Here is a 20,070-nt window from a genome sequence, read left to right as displayed (position 1 = left end):
GCACTATTCCCATGTTCCTATTGTTAATAATGATTTCCATTAGGATTTAGTTACTTTTCATCTTACCTGTTACCTGTGATGCCCAAGAAGTATTCTTCTTTAATGTTAACATACTTGCATACCTCTCCATGCCATTCTTGGGGAGTATTGTTTTAACTTTGACTTTTCATTGCAGGTATACCATGTCAACCTCACGTGGCAAAAAGACCGCCATCCCTGCTTCGAAGAAGAGGAAAGGAGCAACGTCATCCTCGGGTCCTACCGCAGAGATCAAGCACCCCTTTATTCAGTTTCTCTTAGGACCCCAGAAAGAAATCTTTCAGATGCTTCGGGCCTGACCCTTAGGTGCAGGCCGCTGCATTGACTGGGCCGCACTTTAACAAGTCCAACTGGCTGACACGGTCAGAGCCTTTCTGTCAATTGATCCATGGGAGCTCTTCTTTGGGATCATCGAGTCGATTTACCTTGAGCTCACACTGGAACTCTGTTCAACTTTTCACTTCCAAACCGTTATGACAGAGTTCGATGATCCTGGAATGGTCTAGTTCCACCTTGGTGGTTTAGTGCGCCAGTTGAGCGTACCGGAGTTCGAAATTACGCTAGGGCTATATACAGAAGAGTTCATGGATGACAACGAACTCGACACCCTTCATCGTCACATCTACTATTCACCGTCCAAATGCTAGAATGACCTCGTCATTGCCTTGGCCACCTACGACCGTAGCCGCTTCAAGGCATCGGCTCTCCCTCCATCCTTGAAGTACCTATACGCCCTCTTGGCCCGCACTCTGATAGAGAGGAGAGAGAGCACCAGTGTCGTCAACACTTACATCGCCTACTTTCAATGGAGTATGGCGAATAGGCATATCTTCGACCTCGCCTATTTCATTGCCGTCGCTATTCGCCATCAAACGGAGCGGCATAGAAAGGGAGTCATTTCTATTGGCCCCTATGTGACTCGATTGGCTCGACACTTCGGGCTCCTCAACACAGCGGCACAATCATCCTCCTTCACTCTCATCGGCCAGATGTCCCCACAAGGCATCTCGAGCATGCTACATATGAGGATGATCAAAAAACGATGTGGAACTTACCCTCCTAAGTACCGCCTCGTCCAGTGCACCGAGGAGGAGGACCCAGAGGACATTACTGATGATGTCCCTCTATGTCATGAGGACCCACCATCTCAGCCACCACCCATCCATCGTCCAGTTCATGCGGCGGCTTCATACTCTGACGTCTCTAAGCGCCTTACTCGATTTGAGCAGTAGTATTTTCAACGCTTTGATCACATTGATGCTACTCTTCATCAGATTTGTCAGCACCTTCACATCTCATTGCGACCACTACCTCGCGACCTATCCATCGATGACGATGTTTAAGAACTTTTTATTTATTTATCATTTTTATTTGTACTTTTATCTTTATTTGTCTTCTTTAAGTATTTTTTATTTTATTTTCCTTAATATTATTTCATTTTTAGATTTTGTAATTTTTATTAAATAATTTATGGTTTCGGCTATTCCTTTATGAGTAATTATGCCTCTTTATATTTCCTAAAGAGTTCTTGATGTTATCACAGTTATAAAGAGCTCCAAAGCTCAACATTACCTAGGAACTTGAACCTCCACTAGCAAAGGTTCTCCACGACTGCCATGTCTTGCTCGACCCTGACCATAGCTACTACCAGATATAATATTCTTTTGGCACAAGACTTATGGCCTAATGAACCTCTACCACCACCGGAGTATCTCCTCCACTCTTATCAGGGCACTTGGTCGATTATTCCCCATAACTCCAATTCAAGGAATCCATTCATCATTGAAGAAGTTTCACTTCTCTCCCTATCTTATGATCTTATATCTATACCGTCATAAATCTAACTTTGTACATTGAGGCCAATGTACATCTTAAGTGTGGGGGGTCTTTTATATCATTATCAGAAAAATCCCTGAATTTTGTCTTATTCTCATTTGATCTTCTCATATCATTATTAGAATGAATTTTGATTGATTTATGATTTTCTATTAATATGTCTTGAATTAAAACATAGACATTTATGCATTGACTATTCAAACTTTAAGTAATTGGAGAATCAAACATGATAAAGTTGATTTTTGAGAATTAAAATTTTTTAGGTTGTTTCCCCAAGTTTAGGTATTATCTTGAGTTGAAATTCACAGGTTTAAACATAAAAAAAAGCCATAATTTTTGTGAGATCTTGAGCCTTTAGAGCATCTATTATTTCTTTCATGCTTACTTTTATTGTTGCTTTGAGTGCGTCAATATTGAATTGTCATTCTAGAACTTTCTTGATTATGCATGTCAAGACCACACCATTTGATTTGATATGTCGAGATGATAAAGGCACTTAGGTTTAACCCACTCACTCCATAAAAGCCTACCTTCACAATTAACCCTTAGTGAACCCCGTTGAGCCTAACAACCCAATCATTGATTTACCCTCAACATTAACCCTTAACCCATTATTTTTGAAATCCCCTAAATTAATTTGATCCCTATTTTTGTTAAGATTTGATTTGAATAAATTGCTTAGCTATGTTTTATTTTTAATAGATAGCCTATGTTATTTGACTTATTCTTAAAAAAAAATACAATACATACATATATTTTAGTAGTTATTCATCATTTTTTGAGCTTAAGTGTTAATTGAAGCTCACTTGTATTCAATTAATGATTAGTTATTTCTCTAGTTAGGTTACTTTTCAATTCAATCTCGATTCTAACCTTTTCTTTCAGCTTGTTACCACACCCCCTAACCAAAGCCACGTTACAACCCTCTAAAGACCTTTTGATTGACGTATCATCTCAATTTATAGTGGTGGAGATTTGATTTTCATGCAAGCCTATGGTAATAACGTTTCATATTGACTAATGAGTGCTTCATTTATTTTCCTTAAACACCTCGAGTGATTTGAGTGAATCTTTAGTGAGGATGTTAAACTTTGTGATATTTTGAATCAAAGGTAATCGCTTAAATGAGGGGAGACACCTATGCTTTCATGATAAAATGCTCAACTTGGAATGTTTGAAACTTTGATGTTCTTCTAGTTGAATCTCAATGTATGATTACTTATGGTTTATTTTGAGATATTATTGATAGGGATTATAAGTTGAGAAGAATTTATTTTGATTGTGAGTTGAGGACTTTGCTTGAGGACAAGCAAATGCTTAAGTGTGGGTGTATTTGATAAACCGTAATTTAGACATATTTTTATCCCATGCTTAGCACATTTATGGATTATTTCTCCTTAGATTTGGTGATTTTGATGCTCCTAATGCTTCAATTTCATGTTTTATACTTAGGTGAGAAAAGGAGAATAAAAAGAGCGAGAAATGGGCCGAAAACGGAGAAAATAGACCTACATGGGAAATCAACACGGCCTGGATTTCCTCACATGGGTAAGCCACACGATCGTGTCCATTTGGAAGGATCGAAGCACGACTTACACGGATAGACCACACGCCCGTGCCTATTTAACAGCCTTGACCACGATCTGAAGTGATCGCACACGGTCGTGTCCCTGTTGAGCCCAAGTATAGTCTTATTCGGAAAAGGCCACTTTTGAGGACTTTTAGGCATTCTTAAGCCTATTTAAAAACCTAAGGAGGTAATTAGGAGGACACAGGGAGTAGGAGGTAATGAATTACTCGAGGAAATCCAATTGGTCAATCTCAGAAGCCGGATTCATCATCAAGACTAAAGACCCCCCTTCAATTTCCTTCAGAAGTTTTGGGTTTTCTTTATGTTTTGTCATCTTCATTCTTTTGAGATGTTTTCTTTCATAAGTATGAACTAAAACCCCTAAATACCTAAGGGGAATGAAACCTAAGACGGATCTTGTTATTATTATCTGAATTGTAAAATAAATATTTGACTTGTTCGTAATTATGTGTTCTTAATTCTTGTTTTAATATTCTAGGATATTGATTCAAGTTTATGCGCTTACTCAGAGGAGGAAAAGTCCCTGTTTAAGAGCAAATTTGTCATAATTAAGCGGAGTTGATTGCACCCCTAGAGATAGGGTGACAATATTTTGCCGGATTAGGGTGAAACCTAATAAGGGTGTCCATAGATCGAGTTAATGCAACACTAGGGTGTTAATTAGAAAGAGATTTCAATTAATCAACCTAGGGTTAGACGTGATTAGTCTCGAGAGAGATAATAATATAACTTAGGGATTTCTACGGATCAAGTCAAATGAATAAATCATTTGATTCAGAGTCAAATAACAAGTGAAGTCTAGGTGGATTTTTCCTTGGGTATTGTCTTCATCAATTGAGTTTTCCAAAAAGCTTTGCCCAATTTTCTCTATGTGCACCCTTTGTTTAATTAATTAGTTTAGATAAACAAATCCCTTAATTTTTAGGCTAGATAATAAAAAGAAAGTAATTACTAGTACTCTTGGTTCCTTTGGGTACGACAATCAAGTCTTACTAAAGCTATACTATTGTTCGATAGGTACACTTGCCTTCATCATGATAATAGTTAGTTTCAAGAACGATTAATTATAAATTTTTTAAAACATGTCGTGAATATCACGTATCATTAACCCTTATGAGATAACGTTAGAGGCTAAAAAATTCGCGATGTCCGCAATCCAAGGTACCTTGGAATCAGATATAGCAAAAAATTGTTCTTTAGGGAACGAATCATTTATTTCAACTTCATCTAGCTCTTTGGTACTTGAATTTTCAAGCCTGGAAAGATGATCAGCTGCGAGGTTTTCAGCTCCTTTCTTATCCTGATCTCCAAGTCAAATTCCTGCAATAATAGAATCCATCGAATGAGTCGAAGTTTTGCATCAGTCTTAGTTAGAAGGTAGCGAAGAGCAGAATGGTCAGTATAAATGACAACTCTGGACAATATTAGATATGACCTAAATTTATCGAATGCAAAAACCACAGTTAGCAGCTCTTTCTCCGTCGTGGTGTAGTTTTCTTGTGCGGCAGTCAAAGTTTTACTAGCATAAAAGATAGGTTGAAAATGCTTGTCTCTTCGCTGTCCCAAAACTGCACCTACTGTAAAATCACTCGCATCGCACATTAGTTCGAAAGGTAAGTTCCAATCAGGTGCGATTATAATTGGAGCATTAATCAATTTATTGTTTAGAGTATTAAACGCTTCTAAACATTCCTGAAATTAAAGAACACATCTTTTTCTAGTAATTTAGCCAAAGGCTTAGCTATTTTAGAAAAGATTTTAATAAATCTTCTATAAAACCCAGCATATCCTAAAAAGCTTCTAATAACCTTAACTAAACTAGGGGAAGGTAGTTTTTCAATGATCTCAATTTTAGATTTATCAACCTCAATCCCTTTACTAGAAATTTTATCTCCTAACAAAATACCTTCTTGAACCATAAAGTGACATTTTTCCAAATTAAGTTTAAGGTTCGTTTCCTCATATCTTATTAAATCTCGTTTTAAATTTTTAAGGCAAAGATGGAAAGAGTTACCGAATACCGAGAAATCATCCATAAATACCTCTATGATGTCTTCTACGAGTTCGTAAAAAATGGCCATCATTCAGCGTTGAAAAGTTGCAGGAGCATTATATAATCCAAAAGGCATTCTACGATAAGCAAACATACCGTATAGGCATGTAAATGTCATCTTTTCTTGATCTTTAAGAGCTATTGGGATTTGAAAATAACCAGAGAGTCCATCTAGAAAGCAGTAGTACATATGCCCCGATAATCTTTCCAACATTTGGTCAATGAATAGAAGGGGGAAATGATCTTTCCTTGTGGCATCATTCAGCTACCTATAGTCAATGCAAACTCTCCAATCTGTGACTGTTCTTGTTGGAATTAATTCATTCTTCTCATTGGTTACAACAATCATGCCTCCTTTATTAGGAACAACCTGTACTGGACTTACCCAAGAATTGTTAGAAATAGGATAAATAATTCCAGCATCTAGGAGTTTAATTACCTCAGTTTTAACAACTTCCTTCATGTTAGGGTTCAGTCGTCTTTGAGATTGCACGCATGGCCTATATTCATCTTCCATTAAAATTTTGTGGGTGCAAAAAGAAGGGTTGATCCCTTTAATGTCAGAAATTTTCCTAGCTATGGCCCTTTTATGCTCTCTTAATACTTGGAGTAATTCTTGTTTCTCCTTGGGTTGCAATTTAGAAGCAATAGTCACTAGTAGTGTAGAATTATTTCCAAGGAATGCATATTCCAAGTGATTTGGCAATTGTTTAAGTTCCAGTTTGGGAGGTTCTTCAATAGAGGGTTTTTGCTTAAGTTCGTTGTTTACCTTAATACCCTCATATTCTGCTTGTCTTGGGAAGTGTTCATTGGAATCATCATCTACCTCCTCTCATTGGGCAAGGTACAGTTCCAACATGTCCTTATGTATGATTTCCTGAAAAGAATCTTGAGTAGCATGATCAATAGAGTCAATAAAATAACATGAGTCATCCTGTTCCCTAGAAAATCTCATGGCATCATAAATTTTAAAAATAATCTCTTCGTCACCTACTCTAAGTACTAATTTACCATCACCCACATCAATAACAGCCCTAGCCATGGCTAAAAATGGACGCCCTAAAATTAAAGGCACTTCAACATCTTCATCCATGTCAAGTACAACGAAATCAACAGGGAATATAAATTTATCTACTTTTACAAATACGTCTTCTATAATACCCCTAGGATATTTAACAGATCTATCGGCTAGTTGAATATCATCTTAGTGGGTTTAGGTTCCCTAAGACCAAGTTGTTTAAACATTTTATATGGCATCAAATTAATGCTAGCGCCTAAATCAGCTAGTGCCTTATCAACATTCAAACTACCAATTAAGCAGGGAATAGTAAAACTTCTTAGATCTTTCAGTTTGGTTGGAAGTTTATTTTGGAGTATGGCCGAGCACTCCTCGTTAAGTTCCACTGTAGATAAGTCTTCAAACTTCCTTTTATTTGTTAGAAGCTCCTTTAAAATTCTGCATATGTAGGCATCTGCAATATAGCTTCAACAAAAGGTAAGTTGATATGCAGTTGTTTAAAAAGTTCAAGAAATTTACCGAATTATGCATCCATGCGGTCTTTCTTTAACTTTGCTGGATATGGGATTGGCAATTTATATTCCTTTGGCATTGGATTGCCATTGTTTTTGGGTTTTACCTCCTCTCTTTCGGTTCTGTCAGCTTCTTATGGTGGCTTCTTTTCAGATTCAGCTAACACTTTCCCACTCCTAAGTGTAACTATTTTCACATGCTCTTTTGGGTTGGGTTTGGTGTTACTTGGAAAGCTACCTTGTGGTCATTCAAAAGTCAATTTGGCAAGTTGGCCTATCTGAGTTTCGAGCCCTTGGATCGACGCTTGTTGATTCTTAAGTGTTGGTTTGGTATTCTGAAAACGAGTCTTTGACACCGAGATAAATTTCGTTAGCATCTCCTCAAGGTTCAGCTTCTTTTCCTACTGGTAAGGTGGTTGTTGAAAACCTGGGGGATGTTGTGGCCTTTGATTTCCTTGACCACCCCATGAGAAATTGGGATGGTTCCTCCAACCTGCATTATAAGTGTTACTTTATGAGTTATTTTGAGGTCTAGAATTATTGTTACCCATATATTGAACTTGTTCCTCCTCGATGCTAGGGTTGAAGGATTGATATTCTGTGTGTATTCCTCCTCCATTTGAATCGCACCTCATCACGGGATGTACCTGAGTAGAACCACACAAACCGTCAATCTTTTTATTTAAAAGTTCTACCTGGTTAGATAGCATAGTAATTGCATCGAGGTTGAAAACACCGGCTGCTTTTGTCGGCATTGTTCTCATGACTTGCCACTGATAGTTATTCAGTGACATCTCTTCAATAAATTTGTAAGCCTCTTCAGGTGTTTTGTTATTCAAAGTTCCACTGGCGGCTGCGTCGATAAGTTGCCTTGTTGAGGGGTTCACACCGTTGTAAGCACCTTTTAACACCCTGATTTTGGGCCTAGCCAGAATAGTGGTTTCGGGACCACAAATCTGACGATGAAAATTTTTTTTTTATTATATTTTTATGGTCTACGATTTCACGGAGTAATTTCGTGAAAATTTCGTTCGAAAATTTTGACGTTCGGGCACTTAATTTAGTCAAAAGGACTAAATCGTAAAAAGTGCAAAAATTGAGTTCTACATACTAGAGGTGTCCAATTGTTATGAAATTTTAAATTGAGGGTCCTTAAATGGTAATTAGACCATTGGTTAATTGCTGGACAAAAATAGACATGAAATGGGTGTAATAAAATATTTTTAAGTTATGGGTATTTTGGTAAACTAATAATTAAAAGAATTAAAAAGGGAAATAAGCCCAATTAGCTATCATCTTCTTTATTCAACCGTTTCTACCAGCATCAGCCATGGCTAAGATTTGTTCAAACTCCCAAGCTCGATTAGCAAGGAAAAATCAAAATTCGGGCTAAAATCGAAAAATATCAGGTTGTGGAAAAAATGGTAAAAATGGCCATTTTCGCATACGAGGTAAGTTTATATGATTTTTAATAATGCAATGTGTAATTTAATGTTATTGCCTTGATATTAAATGAGATGTAAGTTCATGTGTAAATGTTGGTAACATAATTGTCATTTTAAGTAATTTAATGTTATTTATATGATATGATGCTTATTATCATGAAATATTATGCTTTGTGGATTATTATTTAGTAATATGCAAATTATGTTAGCTACTTGGTAAATATGAAATGCTACCAAGTATCGGTTCCAATATTCCGTGGAAGACGACAAAGATGTGTGATCGAGGAAAATCCCGTTTGAACCTTAGGAATAGATTAGGATACAAGTGACATGTCACTAGGATATTTGAGTTCTGAACTCGTTGAGTTGAGTCTGAGTTCGTGAGATGTAACTAGGCATCCGAACTCGTTGAGTTTAATCTGAGTTCACTTATGGATGCGCACACCGGAGCTCGTTGAGTTGAGTCCGAGTTCACTTATGGGTGGGTTACATGGTAGCTTGGCTACACATATATTTTGCAGGCTATTGAGTTTGTCTAGCTGTGGGCATGACACTTATGAGCATGCATTCCATGTATCTGATTATATTCCGAGTGTTCAACGGGTAATTTGGCAAAGTATTCATCGATGATCCTAATGAGATAAGCCATTGGTGAGCATGTCTTTCAGTTATGTTACAAGTTGTACAAGTATGTACACTAAACTTATGTGTGATGCCTTGACATGTGATGATCTATGATGTATATAGTATTTGGTGAATATTATGAAAATGACATGATTTGGAATAAGTCCTTGATGTTGGAAAATTTGGACATCACATATATAATAAGGATAATTACATGTTATTATTTACTATCATGATAGGTTAGCCCAAATTAAAAGTGATCTAATTTGGTTAGAATTTTATTGGGCTTTTAATTATTAAATAAAGTATGGGTCAAATATGTGTAGATACTCTTCTAATCAAATTCTAATTAATGATGGGCTAATTAGAATTTGATTAGAACTAATATGCTAAGGTTATAAATATTAGGGTTATGGTCCCCAAATTATACACAAGATATCTTTTCTAATATCCCATCATTAGGAAAGAGAGAGCAGATATTCTCTGAGTTTCTTGTGTGCTAATTTGGAAGATCAAATCTCCAAGTTCTAGAAAGTTTCAAGGAATCCATGGATTCAGGTACGCTTCTGCATCTAGTTTTGTTCTTGATTTATTCTTAATGATTTGACATGACAGATCCTGGTTTATTAAGTTATATTGTAGATTTATTTTATAAATTCTAACACTTGATACTTGATGACATTGAGATTATGGATTTATGCTTATGAATCATAATTATGTGTTCTTACCATTATGAATAAAATGATATTGTATGGATTTGGTGAATAATAGTAATGAATGAGTAAATTTAACCTTGGCAGTTTTGGGTTACTGCAGTGGTGCAACTTTGGAAATTCACCATAAATTGTGGAAATTGAATTGTGGGCTGAATAAATACGAGATTAAAGCCTAATGAGTCTAATTTCACATAGAAGAAACGGTATATGCAATTGAAATTTATATTATGAGATATTTAAATTTTTGTGAGACAGAGTCTGAATGACTTCGTGATCCCCTGTTTCAATTTGAGAAAATCAATAAAAATTGTATAAAAATAATTATGGGTTTTAATTTATATTATTAAAATAATTAATGAGTCTATTATCTAGAAAGATAGATGAGAGCATTATCCAAATTCTGTACTATGAGAAAAATAAGTTTTAGTGAAGAGAGGTCAGAACTGTTGGACAGCAAAATAGAGAAAAGTTTAATGAATAAACTGTACTAATTGGCTAAACTGAAAAATCTGGAAATTTTATGGGAGAAAGGTATATGAGTCTAGTTTCAAAGAAAATTAACAAAACTTAATTTGGAGTCTCGTAGCTTTAGATATAAATGAATTAGTATCTGTAACTTGGTAAAATAGCTTAACCTGAACAAGAGTAAATTGTACAATTATGATGTTTTACCTTAAGAAAAAAAACATGTGGGTAAGTGCTTATTAACTTCATATGGACTTACTAAGCGTAAAGCTTACCCCTCCTCTCTACTTCTTCAGTTTTGGCAGGTCGGCTCGGGGTTGAAGGTCGTCGGAGGCAAAATCACACTATTAAGCTATCATTTTTGGGAGAATTAATTCAAATATTAGAAATATCAAGTGAGTGGCATGTATAGGAAGTTGGTTTGTGTGATATGTATTATTATTATGACTTTGACCATACGTATCAGTTTGCATTGAGTCATCGTATATGATCATGAGATGTGGTCCTTATCCATTATGGTTTGTAAGTTTAATTAATCATGCCATGTCGTATGTTTTGATGTGATGATATAGTTAGCTTTGTTTGTTATACATGATTGGTAATACATCAGGTAAGTTAAATGCAGGCTAGTGGATCATGAATTAAATGGAAATGAGTAATTTTGCCTTGAATATGGATGTTTAATGGACAAATTGGTAACTACATTATGATGGTATAAAATGAGAATAAGATTTAGCATGTCTAGTTCTAGTTAATGTAAGAATGTATATTATATACATGATGGTAAGCAAATATGTTTAAAGCGAATGACATGTTATTGCATGATTATGGATGTGTAAGTGCTCATTTATGCCACGTTATATATCTTTAAATATGAGTCTATGCATGTGTTTGAAAATTTTTGAATTAAATGAAATTTTATGGCCCAATTTTCGTCTATGTGTATGGTTAAGTATGATAATGCCTCGTACCCTGTTTCGACCTTGGATACGGGTAAAGGGTGTTACACACCTTCTCAATAGATCATTGTATCTCTCCCATGCATCATAGAGTGTTTCTAGATCATCTGCACAAAAGAAGAGATATCATTCCTCAACTTAACCGTTTTAACTGGCGGAAAATATTTAAGTAAAAGCTTTTCGGTCATTTGTTCCTAAGTAGTGATTGACCCTCGTGGTAATGAGTTCAACCACTGTTTAGCATTTTTCCTCAATGAAAAGGGAAATACCGAAGGCGAATGACATCATCTGAAATGCCATTGATCTTAAATGTGTCGCAAAACTCCAGAAAATTCGCCAAATGAGTATTTGGATCATCATCCTGCAAGCTATCAAACTGAACAAACTGTTGTATCATTTTAATTATGTTAGGTTTCAGTTCAAAGTTATTTGCAGCAATAGCAGGTCTAACTATACTCGATTCGGCTCCTGTTAAAGTAGGTTTTGCATAATCATACATAGTACGATGAGCAGGATTCTAATTTATTGGATCTGCAGCAACCACAGGGGGAAGCTGATTTCTGATTTTTAGCCATCTCCTCGATTGTATTATGTATATCTTCCTCTTGTCCTTCCTCTATGTTTCCTAGGTTTCGCCTTATTTCTCTTCGGTTTCTGCAAGCTGTGCTTTCAATCTCACTGTCAAAAAGTAATGGTCCTGACGGGTTTCTTCTAGTCATAAACTATAAAAACCTGTTAGAAGAAAATAAAAGAAAATTTAGTAAAATTTAACAAAACTAAAATAAAATTTAAATTGCAATAAAATAAATGGCTAAAGTAATAAAAATTAAGCGTTCCTAATATTTTAGTTCCCCAGCAACTGTACCAAAAACTTGATGTGATGTGCGTGATGACTGATCGTGCTTGAAAACTCACTATTATCACGATGAAGGCAAGTGCACCTATCGAACAGTAGTATAGTTTATAGCAAGACTGGAATGTCGAATCCACAGGAACTAAAAGTACTAGTATTAACTTTCTTTTTATTATCTAGCCTAAAAATAAGAGGATGTGGTTTATCTAAACTAATTAACTAAACTAAGAATGCACAAGAAGTAAATTGGGGAAATACTTTTTGGAAAACTGATTGATTTAGACAATACCCAAGGGAAATTCCACCTAAACTTCGCTTGTTACTTGACTCTGAAAGAGACGATTTATTCACTTGATTTGATCCATAGAAATCCCTAATTTATATTATTATCTCTCTCAAGACTAACAACGTCTAACCGTAGGTTGATTAATTGAAATCTCTTTCTAATTAAAACCGCTAGTGTTGCATTAACTCAATTTATGGATTCCCTTATTAGGTTTGACCCTAATCCGGTAGATTTATATCGCCCTATGTCTAGGGGTGCAATCAGCTCTGCTTAATTATGCTAGATTTACTCTTAGACAGGGACTTTTTCTCCTCTGAATAAGCACATCAACACGTGAATCAATATCCTGGAATATTAAAGCAAGAATTAAGAACACTTAATTAAGGACAAATCAAGTATTTATCATATAATTCAGAAAATAATAACAAGATCCGTCTTAGGTTTCATCTCCCTTAGGTATTTAGGGGATTTAGTTCATATGTGTAAAAGAAAACATCTCAGAAGAATAATAACAAAACATATAGAAAACCCAAAAAACCCCAGAAGGAAATTGAAGGGAGATCTTCAGTCTTGAAGGAGAATCCGACTTCTGAGATGGATCAATTGGCTTTCTTCGAGTAATTTCTTGCCTCCTACTCCGTGTGTCTTTTCTAGGTACCTCCTGGGGTGTTTATATAGGCTTTAGAAAGCTTCAAAACCTCAAGATTTCTGAATAGGACTAGACTTGGGCTCGACAGGGACACGCCCGTGTGAGGTGGCTTAGGCAGTGTTGCAATCTGTTAAATAGACACGGGCGTTTGAACTACCCGTGTGAGGAAGTCCAGGCCGTATTGATTTCCCACGTTTACCCATTTTCTTCGTTTTTAGCCCGTTTCTCGCTCTTTTTACTCTCCTATGCTCACCTAAGTATAAAACATGAAATTAAAGGATTAGGAGCATCGAATTCCACAAATCTAATGATAATTCATCCAAAAATATGCTAAGCATGGGATAAAAATATGTATAAATTACGACTTATTAGCTGTGTAACTCATTGTCAATTTCTTTAAAAATTTAAAATTAAGTCTGAAGATTCCATACAGCCAAGGACACGCCCGTGCGTCCAGGCCGTTTTGGTCATATGGCCAAGGACACAAAAACCTACAGTTTTATTTATTTAATTAATTTTTTTAAAAAATACCATGTAATGAAAATAAGAAAATTAGCGGTGTTAACACTTGGGTTGCCTCTCGAGAAGCGCTTATTTAAGGTCTAAGCTAGACTTAACTTGTGCACACAATTACGAAGGTTCGCGGAGCTGAAGCTCCTTTCTATCATTTCTAAAATCCTTACCTCTATAAAGTTTAAGTCGATGACTATAACGTGTAGGTTTGTGCAAGTGTACACAGTTGTTATCAAGTAATAAGTAAGTATCGAGTTATCGTCTCCATAGAGATTGTATCTGTGTTAAATCACTTAATTGTAAAATTATACTAACAACTTGGTAAATAAAAAACACAATATGGTTGAGAAGTGAAAATTGAATATATTAAACTAAATGCAATGATCCCTAATGCAAATTATCCTAAGTATGCAAATTATATGAATGAAATAGATTTTAGCAAAATTAAACACAATTTGCAACAATTATGACATAAATAAACTAGGACAATTACTTTAATTAAACTCAATTTATTATCAACATGCTTAATAACATTCGGAAAAACATTCCATGGCAACTCAATCTTTCATGAATTTGGAAACCACATTAGGTCCTTTCGGAATCCTTTACTTAGTAAATACGCATTTTACTGATCCTTATTTACTAAGGGTTTCTTAGCATTCGTGTGAGGTAACAGGGACGTGTTAGGTTTGAAACAATTTAATCACACAATTCTAAAAACTATGCAGATACAGAGCTTGGTTAGAGTTGTTATCCAACCTACAATATAATCGGGTTAGGATCTAAATTGAGCATGCACATTTCAATTATGTGTGTAACAACAAGGTTTTAGCTAAGTCGAAATAGTCATTTCAGAACCACAAATCTGATGTTAAAAAATTTATTTTATTATTATTTTAATATTTACAGCATGATATTAGAGTTGTGTGAAAATTTCGTGAAGAAATTTTACCGTTTAAATGCTTAATTCGATAAAAAGGACTAAATCGCGTAAGGCGTAAAATATGAGTCCTATTAGTTAAACGAACCAAATAGTTGTAGAACTTTAATGTGGAAGTCCTTATTTGGTAAATGGCCCATTAAAGAGATAGTGGGTTTTGATGGCTTGACATTAGTGTAATTATTAAATGTTTTAAAGGTTATTTTGGTAAATAAGTGATAAAAGACAAAATAAATAAAACTAACGTAATTTCTCATCTTTATTTCTCTCCTCCACCGAAATTTCAAACAAAAAGGGCAGCCATGGATGAAGCTTGATTCGGCCATGGTGTTTTTGTATGCATGTAGGTATTTTCTACTCGGTTTTTAATAATTTTTATGTTTTCGGAATCACTCTTATTTCGTGAATTATCAATCATGGCTCATCTTTAAAGTATATTTTTTTAGTCTGTGATCGCTATATTTATTATGATTATATTTCTGGAATCGATATTAGAAATGTGGTGAGTCGGGTATCTGGGTTTATTTGATTTTCACGTAAGGAATTGTCATCGGCAAAGATATAAAGGTTAGAAACTCAATCTTAAATTGTATAGTGGATCTCTTCCCTCAGGTAAGTCTGATTAAAGTTAATGAGTTAAATCAGATATTTGATTTCCTTGAGTCAATATGGTTGCGATATCTTTGATTTGCATGTTAAAAGAATTTTGAAAGATTATGTGTTTGAGCTGTTTACTCAGCATGAAGAAAGAGTATTTTGATGTGATATTACTCCATAGTTGAAATAAACTCAGTTGTTTTATTAGAGTGAACCAATTTGTTGAGATGTGATTTGAGATATATGTATTTAAACATGTCTTCGATTAAGGGAATAAATTTGATACAGACAGATAGTCTAAATGAAGAAATTATAATCTAGAAATTATGATACAGAGATATGCCTATTAGATTATTCTAATCGAATGATGTTATTACGATTTAAAGCGTTCTGATTGATAAAGTTATCACATTTGTGAAAGTTTGAATGGTTTGTTGCATATTAATAAAGTGGGAAACAGTGTTAATGATTTGAGATATTGAAAGATTCCGAGTAGTTATCGATTAATCTCTGAGAAAGCAGATATAGTTACAGATGCTGAATGGAAAGATCTTTGCTTATTTTGTGCAAGTGGTTACATGATTGATTTTATTTGATGATGGTCTGTTGCTAGCTAAATAAAAAGCTAAAGTGATGTTTTCTTTGCGAATTTGAAAAGCTCATACATGTGTTAGTGAATTGCAAGCTAAATGAGTACAGTGTGAAATGACTTTCGATTCTGAATCTCAAAAGTTTTTTTGTATGAGGCTTAGTAATAGCTTGTTTGTTCATCCGAGAGTAATAAAATGTACAATTATATGAAATAAATGTTCTGGTGTATGGGTATGAAACTTGATAATTCTGATTCTGTGTTCAGATGTTGATTTGTCAATAGCTTAAAAATCGAAAATCAAGTGTATTCAGATCTAATATAGTCAGTGATGGTATGACAGTGATAACGAGATAGAGTCATTATAGATTTTGAATCGGGATTGTCATTACCTCCGAAAAGGAAGATGTTAATTGTATTGTAGTTGATTGTTGGGTAAAAATCTACATGATTGTTTCAGTACGTACAGAATTCTTATTTGATAGATCAACTGAGCTAAGTGCTCCTGAGTGAGTAATTTAGAATTTTGACAAAATGCTCCAGCACTATGTGTTAAAGTTCAAAGGTTATTGGAAAAAAGATATATAAGGCTAAAATCGATTGGTGATTCTGAGGAATTAGGGAAAGTGGTTCATAAGAGTTGGAAGCAACTTCTTCTGGTAAGATTTTCGGGAACAAAAATCCCTAAAGGGGGGAGTGTTGTAACAACCCAATTTTAGCTAAGTCGAAACAGTCATTTCGGAACCACAGATCCGATGTCAAAAAATTATTTTATTATTATTTTAATATTTACAGCATGATATTAGAGTTGTGTGAAAATTTCGTGAAGAAATTTTATCATTTAAATGCTTAATTCGGTAAAAAGGACTAAATCGCGTAAGGCGTAAAATATGAGTCCTATTAGTTAAATGAACCAAATAGTTATAGAAATTTAATGTGGAAGTCCTTATTTGGTAAATGGCCCATTAAAGAGATAGTGGATTTTGATGGCTTGGCATTAGTGTAATTATTAAATGTTTTAAAGGTTATTTTGGTAAATAAGTGATAAAAGACAAAATAAATAAAACTAAAGTAATTTCTCATCTTTATTTCTCTCCTCCACCAAAATTTCAAACAAAAAGGGCAGCCATGGATGAAGCTTCATTTGGCCATGGTGTTTTTGTATGGATGTAGGTATTTTCTACTCGGTTTTTAATAATTTTTATATTTCTGGAATCGTTGTTGCTTAATCTATCTAATGAGGGGACTAATTTGCAAAATTATTGAATATTTTGAGATTTTCCATTGATGATAATGCTAGGGTTTTAAAATTTTATGGAAGAAAATAAATCATTGTTGTTAAATAAACAACTTTTGTTAACGGATTTTTAAATGAAATTGTCAAATAGGGGCTAAATTGATAAATGTGAAAATAGTGTGTTAAATATGTGAAATTATGAATTGTATGGGCTGAAATGAACATGTATGATTTTCGGATAGGCTTGGGTGTGATGAAATTTCATGAATTTTAATTTTACGAGCCTAGGGACTAAATTGTAAAAAGGTCAAAAGTATAGGGGCAAAATAATAATTTTTCCATAAGATGAAATTTGATTGAATTGAGTAGAATAATGATTAAATGAGTTGAATTTGATTATTTAGATCAAGTTAAGCGTCGTGCGGGTCTAGATCGAAGGAAAAGCAAAGATTCGGACTAGTCGATCTGTTCCGTCATTTTAACGATCGAGGTAAGTTCGTATACAATAAGCATTGTTATATTTATGATTTAATGCTTTGATATCATATAAATTGTATATACGTGACTATTGTTATGTTTAATGACATATCGGCTAAGAATGACACTTAGTGTGCGGTTTGAAATAGCTTCGACTAAATGTGGCATTTGGTGTGCGATTTGAGATAGCTTTGGCTATATATATATGTGGCACTTAGTGTGCGAAATATTGAGAATGGAACTTGGTGTGCGAGATATTGAGTATGGCACTTAGTGTGCGAGACATCGAAGATGCAACAACATTACGTGTATGTATGAAATGGTAAGGATCGATACAGGTATGTATGCAAAACTCATGAACAGTTTATAATGCATCTTTGTAACGAAGTAAATAAGTAAGTCATGCCTATGAGAATGATTTTGTGATGACCTTGTGATTATGGGTCCATGCTTATGTTGTATAAATATGTATTTATACCATGATGGTTGAAATGATTTGTAAATGTGTAATTAACTTAGTTATCATTATTTACACTAAAATAGTTTTGGACAGCAGCAGCAATCCGACATTGAAAATTTACCAAAAAATGGTGGAAATCTAATTAGTGGTTGAATAAGATATGCAATTAAATATTATTGAGTCTATTTTCTTATAAAGGAAACAGTGTAAGCAAAAGAATTTTATATTATGAGATATTTGAATTTTTGTGAGACAGAGTCAAAATGATTTCGGAATCCCTCGTTCTGATTTGGGAAAATCATTAAAAATTGTACAGAAATAATTGTGGGTTATAATTTATATGCTTAAAATAATTAATTAGTTTATTTTTTTAAAAAATAAATGGAAACATCATTTGAATCCCGTATGAGGAGATAATAAATTTTTAGTAAAGAAAGGTCGAAGCTGTCAAACAGCAGAATAGGGGTAACTTTGAAAAATAAATTGTACTTATTGGCTAATCCATAAATTCTTAAAATTAAAAATTGTACAGATTTGGGAAAATCATTAAAAATTGTACAGAAATAATTGTGGGTTATAATTTATATGCTTAAAATAATTAATTAGTTTATTTTTTTAAAAATAAATGGAAACATCATTTGAATCCCGTATGAGGAGATAATAAATTTTTAGTAAAGAAAGGTCGAAGCTGTCAAACAGCAGAATATGGGTAACTTTGAAAAATAAATTGTACTTATTGGCTAATCCATAAATTCTTAAAATTAAAAATTGTACAGATTTGGGAAAATCATTAAAAATTGTACAGAAATAATTGTGGGTTATAATTTATATGCTTAAAATAATTAATTAGTTTATTTTTTTAAAAAATAAATGGAAACATCATTTGAATCCCGTATGAGGAGATAATAAATTTTTAGTAAAGAAAGGTCGAAGCTGTCAAACAGCAGAATATGGGTAACTTTGAAAAATAAATTGTACTTATTGGCTAATCCATAAATTCTTAAAATTTTATGGTAGAAAGATATATGAGTCTAGTTTCAAGGAAAATTAACGGATCATAATTGAGAAATCTATACCTCAAGTTATAAATAATTTAGTGACTGTTACTCGAGTAGACAACTTGACTAAATTATGTGCAATTATGATTGTGCTACCTTGAAAACATGTTGTTAGAATTTGGAAAAAGCATGTTAATAAGTTGCTTATTATTTTCATACAAACTTACTAACCTATATAGCTTACTACCCTTCCTTTCCCATCTCTTATAGGTTTATTCAGCTAGCTCGGGTTGGAGATCGCGGGAGATTCAATTACACTATCAAGCTACGATTTGGGGTATAAGTATTCAAGCAGTTGAGTTTATGGCATGTATAGGGGCTTAGTCAATTGTGTATGTGTCATTTTATTTGGCCAAATGTATTGGCTTATGATGATATATTGATTCATTTTGTATATATAGCCATGAGACGTGGCTTATATTGACTATTTGGGTTGTAATGCCTAATTATATGTACTTGCATGTGCCAAAGGTCATGTGGTGTGATAGTGTTGTTTAATATGGGTGGGTGTGTGGATATGGTTTAGGTGCTTGATAATTGGTTGATGACATAATTGGCATAAGTATGAAATAAGAGCATGGGTTAATGATAGTCATAGCATGAAAGTTTGAGAAGTTTAAACTAGGCAAAGTATGGTACGTTATGCATGAATAAATTGATATGAAATTACCATGATCATGACCTATTTGATGATGTTTAAATGCTCAATTATGCCATGAAAAGTGCCATTAAAATTATGTTTAAGTATGTGCAAATGAGGGTGCCAAATGGCTTGGTAAATAGCCACTTTCTTGGCCACACGGACAGAGACACGGTCGTGTGTCTCAGCCGTGTGGAGGGCACGACCTAGCACCTGGGCGTGTGACTTGGCCGTGTGACTCTATTTTGTTGCTGACATCATAAACAGAGAGTTACACGGACTGAGGACACAGACGTGTCCCTAGCAATACGAGTGTGTGTGACCATACGGCCTACCCACACGGGCGTGTGACCCTGTTTCATGATGAAATTTTCTAAGTTTTCCCAAAAGTTTTCAAAGTTTCTGGTTTAATCTGAATCATCTACGATGCGTGTTTAGGGCCTCGTAAACCCCTTTAAGAGACATTATACATATGTATGAATGTTTTTGATTTGAATGAAATTTTATGGCCCG

This window comes from Gossypium hirsutum, chromosome A05 (genome assembly GCF_007990345.1).
Source record: "Gossypium hirsutum isolate 1008001.06 chromosome A05, Gossypium_hirsutum_v2.1, whole genome shotgun sequence".
Classification (NCBI taxonomy): domain Eukaryota; kingdom Viridiplantae; phylum Streptophyta; class Magnoliopsida; order Malvales; family Malvaceae; genus Gossypium; species Gossypium hirsutum.
This window is presented reverse-complemented; position numbering follows the sequence as displayed.